Source organism: Apium graveolens, chromosome 4 (assembly GCF_009905375.1).
Source record: "Apium graveolens cultivar Ventura chromosome 4, ASM990537v1, whole genome shotgun sequence".
In the NCBI taxonomy this organism is placed as follows: Eukaryota; Viridiplantae; Streptophyta; class Magnoliopsida; order Apiales; family Apiaceae; genus Apium; species Apium graveolens.
Window position 1 is genome coordinate 158,736,154 of NC_133650.1, and position 7,055 is coordinate 158,743,208.

Consider the following 7,055-nt stretch of genomic DNA (forward strand, 5'->3'; position numbering starts at 1 on the left):
TGGAAATGAGTAAGAAGTGTTCAAATGTTTGGAAATTAAGTTAAAGGTGAGTACCATCTATCATCCGTAGATGAAGGGCCAAAGTGAAAAGACGATTCAGACGATATAAGATATGTTGAGAGTATATATTTTGGATCTAAAAGGAAACTAAGGTAATCACCTACCATTGATTGAGTTTTTCTATGTTAATAATTATCATGCTAGTAGGGGAATGCTACCTTGTGAAGCCCTGTGTAGACATAAGTGTGGGTTCCCCTCTATTGCGAAATAGTGGGAGTAGAGATGTTGTCATGTTCAGAAATAATTCAGCACATCAAGGACGTATTGGTGTTGACTTGGGAAAGAATGGAAGCAGTCCGGTATAGACTAAGAAAGACGGCGGATGTGCATCAAAAGAGTGTGGATGTAGAAATAAGATCGTTGGTGTTGACAAAAGTTGCACTTTGAGAGATGTTGTCTAGGTTGAAGTAGAAGGGACAAGTTGAGTCCTTGCTATAGTGGACCATTCGAGGTAATTTATAGATATAGGTAAAGTTGCCCATAAGTTGATATTGCCACCGCAGTTGTAGAAAATTTATAGTGTATTCCATGTGTCAATGTTAAAGCGATATGTTTCTGATGTGAATCAAGCCATTGATTAGAAGCCAATGGGCTCTCATCCAAATTTGTTCTGCGTGGGATAATCGATCCAAATCCTAGATCGTTAAGAGCGAGTCCTTAGGAATGAGTTTATGTCTATAATGAGTATGTTTTGAATAAATCCTTGAGTCGAAGAGTTTACTTGAGAGTTAGAGTCATATATGCTTGGCAAATATCCTCATGTATAGTTTGATCAGATTCTGAGGACAAAATCTTTTTAAGGGGGGAAGGATATAACGACTCATATGTTTTTAATATCTAAATGTGTAATTATTGAGTGATTAAATAAAAAAATATGTGTATGGGTTCTGTCGACCATGTATTATTTTATTATTAGTTATGAGTGGTTAGTGGTTTACGAGGATTATTTGTATAATTGTCTGTTGAGCTATATTGTCTCGTTATTACATTTAAAAGTGGTTTTATGGTAGATTTATCTACATAAATATGGGGGATGTCTCTAAAAATTTTTTTTATGCTTTTATAATAACAATATTTATTTTTGGGATTTTATAAAATTTAGAAATCAATATTTCATCAATTATTTAACCCTGTATGATTTTCTGATTGCATTTATTTGTAAAATCTGTATTTAATTCCTGAATTCTTCAAAAATTATGAAACTCGTATTTATTTAAGTTTGGAAAATTTTCGAGAATTTAAAAACTATTTTGGGAATTTTTGGGGTAAATTTCACCCGTGCGTTGATTCGTTTAATTTTTAAAAGTGGGTATAAATTGCATTTCAAAAATTGTTTTAAAATTAAGAAATTTATGTTCTTATAAACTTTAGGATATTTGTAACATTTGAAGACTATTTTCATGATTTTCTGAATTTGTTTTAAGTGCAGCTCGGTTTGTTAATTGTGAAATACGGATACGAGTTGCGTTTCATAATTGCTTTAAAAATTATGAAAATTTTATTTTATTAGTTTCGGGATTTTTAGAAAATTTTAAGACTATTTTGATAATTTTCTGAAATTATTTTATGTGCAACTTGGTTCGATAAATTGCAAAAGCGGGTTGAATCGAGGCTGTCAGAAAGGGAAATAAAACACGTGTCAAGAGTTGGCTAATCAGTAGATAGGTGGCAGGATGTGATTGGAAAAAAAATATAACAAACGCAAAACACATCACAAATACACACAAATACAACCCTGTTCTTTAGTCTCTCGGGTCGGAGTTTTTCCCGTTCCTTGTTTCCCTGGGTACTATCGCCTGTGCTCTCGGTTAATTCTGGTGATGGCCTCGGTTGTCCCTGCTTGATTGGTACATATTTATATATATTCGTATGTATATGTATGCATTCAGTCAGTTATTGTGTGGCTGTTTCTCTGTTTCGTTCTATTCCCTCGCCGCCGGCTTCATCTCCGGCGAGGGCTGTAGGCGTGTGTGTGTTCAGTGTGATTGTTGCACGACTGATTTGTCTTCGTTTTTATTGCCCGGTTTGGTGGTGTCGCCGCCGCCGCCCAGTTCAGTGAGGCTGGTATTTTCGGTTGTTTTCACTTAGTTATGTATATATATATTGTCGATGTATATACATATGTGCTGCTTTTGTTTCTCTGCTTTGGCGTCGCCCCTTTTGTTGCTGCAAGAGGACGGTGGCGCGTGTAGTGGTGACTGCGCGTGGGTCTTGCTGCTGTTTGTTGCCTTTGTTCGACTGCTTATTGATGTTTGTTTTTTGTTTTATTTTAATAATTTTTGCAGGAAATAAATTGACTGGATTCGTGATAATACAAATACTTTTCTGTATGGAAATACGTAATTAATCGGTTGAATACGCGTTGGAAATCCGAATTAATCGGGAACCCGCGGATTTCACCGCCGTCCGCGATGAATTTCGACGAGCGGACGGTGGACGATGATGATGTATATCTGAGTTCTAATATTTTAAAATAAATAATTTAGTTCGTATGTTATTATAGTCGAAATAAAAAGTAACAGTAGTTAAATAATTCATTTCGGGAATTATTTGGATTGATTGTCTGTTTACTTAGTTGTGATTGGAATTATAATTGTGAGTTGGGACTGGTGAAGTTGGATTGCGATGGTGATTGATTGGTTTGACGTCGAGTTGTTCGACGGGTTAGTCCGATAAGTAAAGGAAGTATTGCCCAATTTCCGAGAAATCGAACTACGAAAATACGGGGGTATGTCCAGTAATTATCGGGCTATCGAACGAGTATATATAAACACATATATATGTTGTATGTGAAATCTGATTGTATGTGGTGGTTAATTGTTTTGCCAAAAGTAATAACCTAATTTTGTAAGATGACGAATATATGTATTTTTCCGAAAACGAACACCGAACCAATTTTTCAAAAATGTGACCCCTAATTGTTGCGTGTGTTATTATAATATGTACAATTATGAGTCGGGATTTGTTATCGTGTGGGTAGGTTTTGTATTGAGGATATGTCAAGTATACCTGGACGTCTAACATAGGGTATTTCGACCCTGTAGGTTATAGTCGGGAAACCAAAAGTGGACGTTGGACTAAAGATAACCTAGTGGACAGTCGACGAGCTCAGTAGGGTTTTAACCGAAGAAGTTGAGTATTGAAGTCGAATCCAATGTGATCTAATGGTTAGACGATAAAGCCTGAGCGTCCGAGTCGGATCAGAGTCGATCAGTGATAGTTGTAAAGCTCTGCAAGGCAAGTACCCCTGACCATTATTTATGGTTCAGTACATATGAATAGCTAAATGTTTTATTCTCGTAATGGAATAGAAACGTTTTAAGTTACGTATCCCCTGTAGTTATAAATTACTGTTTTCAAATGGTTTTGGGGGAAAAGTAACTTCGAAAGGTACCTATCTCGAAAGAAATGATTTCCGAACTGGATTTTATATGTGTGCTGGTAAAAATGAATGGTTTTGAAATGAGATAGGTACAAGTGTTTTGAAAACTGGATTAAACGATCAGATATGGGATACATTGGGGCCAGGGGGCCTATTGAGGTGGCGTAAGAGGCTAATTCGGTTGCGCGCAATATATAACCGATTAGTCCAGCAGGTCAGAGACCTAGCTAGTCTCTGAGTTACGGAACAGGTGAATGGGATGACAGTTAGAGCCGTCTGGTGTTGATAGCCTGATCAGCTGTCTTCACATATCCATATGTATCTGATTTGGCTTTGTGATTCTCGTAACGGAAAAAGTGAGTATACAGTGGATTTGGAAATGAAATAGCATGCTAAGATTTAATTCTGGTAATTATACACAACACACGAATGATATTGTTGTTTTTCAGAGCATGCTAGTTTTGAATATCCAGTTCGTGAATGTTTACCATGTGTTGCAAATGAGCTATCATCTTTGTTCCTGTCGCTGTTTTATCATAAACTGTTTTTATCATGTTATTCATATAGTGGTACTACTGAGCAATTAATTGCTCACCCTTGCAGAATGTTTTATATATGTATTGCAGATACCTAGGAGATTCTTTCATGGTAGTCGGGGCTGAGTTCTAGTTCCTTCCGTGTCAGGCTCCTCTGAGGTAGTTGTGTTGGACCAAAGATGGTCTGTTGAGTTGCTGCATTAGGTTAGTTATGTGGGGATTGTTTATAATTAGTTGGGTCATAATAGTTGTAACCTAAGTCATACTTAAACCTGCAAAAGGTCTTGGTAAAGGGGTCGTAGTTATGTATTATTAATGTTTTGGATTGAATTATGATTGCTATTATTGTTGTTGGTGACGTCAACTCCTGACCCCGGGGTTGAGGCCGTCACAATAGTAACTTTTTGTTGATGATGCTGATTAAGGAAAATTATCAGAACACACTATATAGGAGTACTCTTATGGAAATTCTGAGATCATATTAGTATTCCATAAATTAAATGACTGTATGTAAAGGTCGTCAGAATTCAGATTCGAACACTTTTGTTTTTCCCGAAAATCCACCAGATACCGAAAGGATTAAGTATAAGGTAACATAATTAAAAGGATTTTTATTTAAGTATTATAACATAGGATCATTATAGGAATATAAGATATTAATAAAGGTTCAGGGAAGCCAGAGTATTAAGATCCCAGATATGATCCCTCAACCAATTAACAAGAACGAGAGTTAAGCGAACTGTAAAACAGATACGCGACCAAGAGACAAGCTTGTTCAAGAAGCCAAGGGGCTATGACATCATCAAACCATGGATTTTGACAAGTGGAAAACAGGTGATGTAATGATGGTGACATAAGCATGGTTAATTAGATATTTGTCAAGAATTAATTCTAGCCAAGCATTTAAACTATAGCTAAGCCAAGGTTAGTTGTTAACAAAGCAACAAAAACCACACAAATCATTTAATCAAACTAGAAACATTTTTACTTCACTTATTCTTCCCTTACTCATTCAAATATTATGTTCTATAGCTCTTTGGAAAGGTATTGAGATGGCCTACAACTCTTCTTCACAAGTCTCGTCCAAATAAGCATGATAAGACCCTCATTTTTATAGTTCTTTAAATCGGACTTTTAGAAACTTCAAAATCTAACTTTGTGTTTTCTTGATTGTTTGTGAGATCCAAGCTTGTATAAGGATTGATCAAGGTTTTAAGACTCCCTAGAAACTTTTCACTCGCAAATCAAGGTATAAAAACTTCTTCACCTTTAGTACTAAGCTTGATTATTTGAGTTTTTAGATGAATTGGTAAATGTATAGTTTGATCCACGTTTAGTAGTGATTTTTGTGAAGTTGTGTTGATTTTGGATGGTGGATTGGTAGTTGATTGAATGAGTTGGTAAAACCTTGGAGTGTGGACTGATTTTATAGTGGTTTAAGTTGTATTTGTTGTGTTATTGATTGTTGGAGGATGGGAGTGAATTGATGAGGATTTAGAGTGGTAATTATTTTGGAAAACTCGTAAACATACCCGTCGTAATGCCCAATTTACCTCAGACTGTTTGTTCTTGAATCTCGGAACAAAAATCTCACTGATCAATCTGTAACTTTGACAAGTTTATCTAGATCGTGTCGTAAGCTTCATTCTGGTATGTGGTTCGCTTAGATCCGATGTACGGTTTAGGAGAAATGACCGTTTTAAGTAACGGCGTTTCACAAACGAACCATTACCCCTCGCTTTACTTTGAGACCTTGTTTAAGGCTCTTAAAAGACTAACTAGAATACGAAAAAAATTATGTAAGGTGGATTAGACAGTTGGTAAAGTAATCGCGAAAGAGTCATCTTAAAACGTTTAACGATTAATTTTATAAAAATGGTGGAGTCGAGGGTACTCGAGCGACTTATATAAATCGTTAAGCGCAAAAGCGAACATTAGGGTCTAAGTGGAAAAAGTCTAGTTTCTTAAGCGACCGTGGTTTAATTCCGGCTTATGTTGTGTAATATCCCGTAGTTTTAGAATTATTATAATTATTATTTGAATATATATATATGTGCTTTTATGATTTAGAAGGAATAAAATTGTGGATATTTTATTCATGTTTGACGAGTTTGTGTTATTAAATGGTTATGTGCTAATTGTTAAGTGTTATATCGATCCTTATTAATTTCTGAAAATATATACTTAAATGTATTATTTTCAAAAGTTATTTGAAAACCGATCATTTTATTGATATTGGTAAATTGGGTTCATTTAGTAATATTAGGGATTGGATGGATATTCGGTCTGCTATGTGTTGTATGTAATATTAATTGTGTAGGACTCAGTTGTGATTGAGGATTATTTGTATTATTAATTACTGAGTCATATCGTTTTGTTTTTGTCTTTAAAAGTGATTTCATTGAAAATTTAATTTCATAAATATTTAAATTATCTTTAAAATTATTTTTATGACTTTATAATTACAATAATTATATTTGGGATTTTATAAAATTTAGAAATCAATATTTTATCAATTATTTAGCCCTGTATGATTTTCTGATTTCATTTAATTGTAAAATCCGTATTTAATTCTAAAATTCTTCAAAAATTATGAAACTCATATTTATTGAAGTTTGGAATATTCCGAGAATTTTAAAACTATTTTGGAAATTTTTAGGATTAATTTTACCCACGCGTTGAATCGATTAATTGTTAAAAATGGGTATAAATTGCGTTTCAAAAAGTATTTTAAAATTTTGAAATTTGTGTTTTTATAAACTTCAGGATATTTGTAACCTTTTAAGACTATTTTTGTAATTTTCTGAATTTGTTTCAAGTGCAGCTCGGTTCATTAGTTATAAAATGCGGGTATAGCGCACAAGTCAAAAATGCTTTAAAAATTATGAAAATTTTATTTTACTAGTTTTTAATTATTCTGGGAATTTTAGAATTATTTTAATAATTTTTCAATTTATTTTTACTCGCAAATTATATCATTAAAAATTAATTTACGAGTTAAAAGTCAGTGTGCAGTATAGAAAAATGACACGTGCCAATACTGGGACACGTGCCTTGCTGCTAGTGTTGTGCGTGTC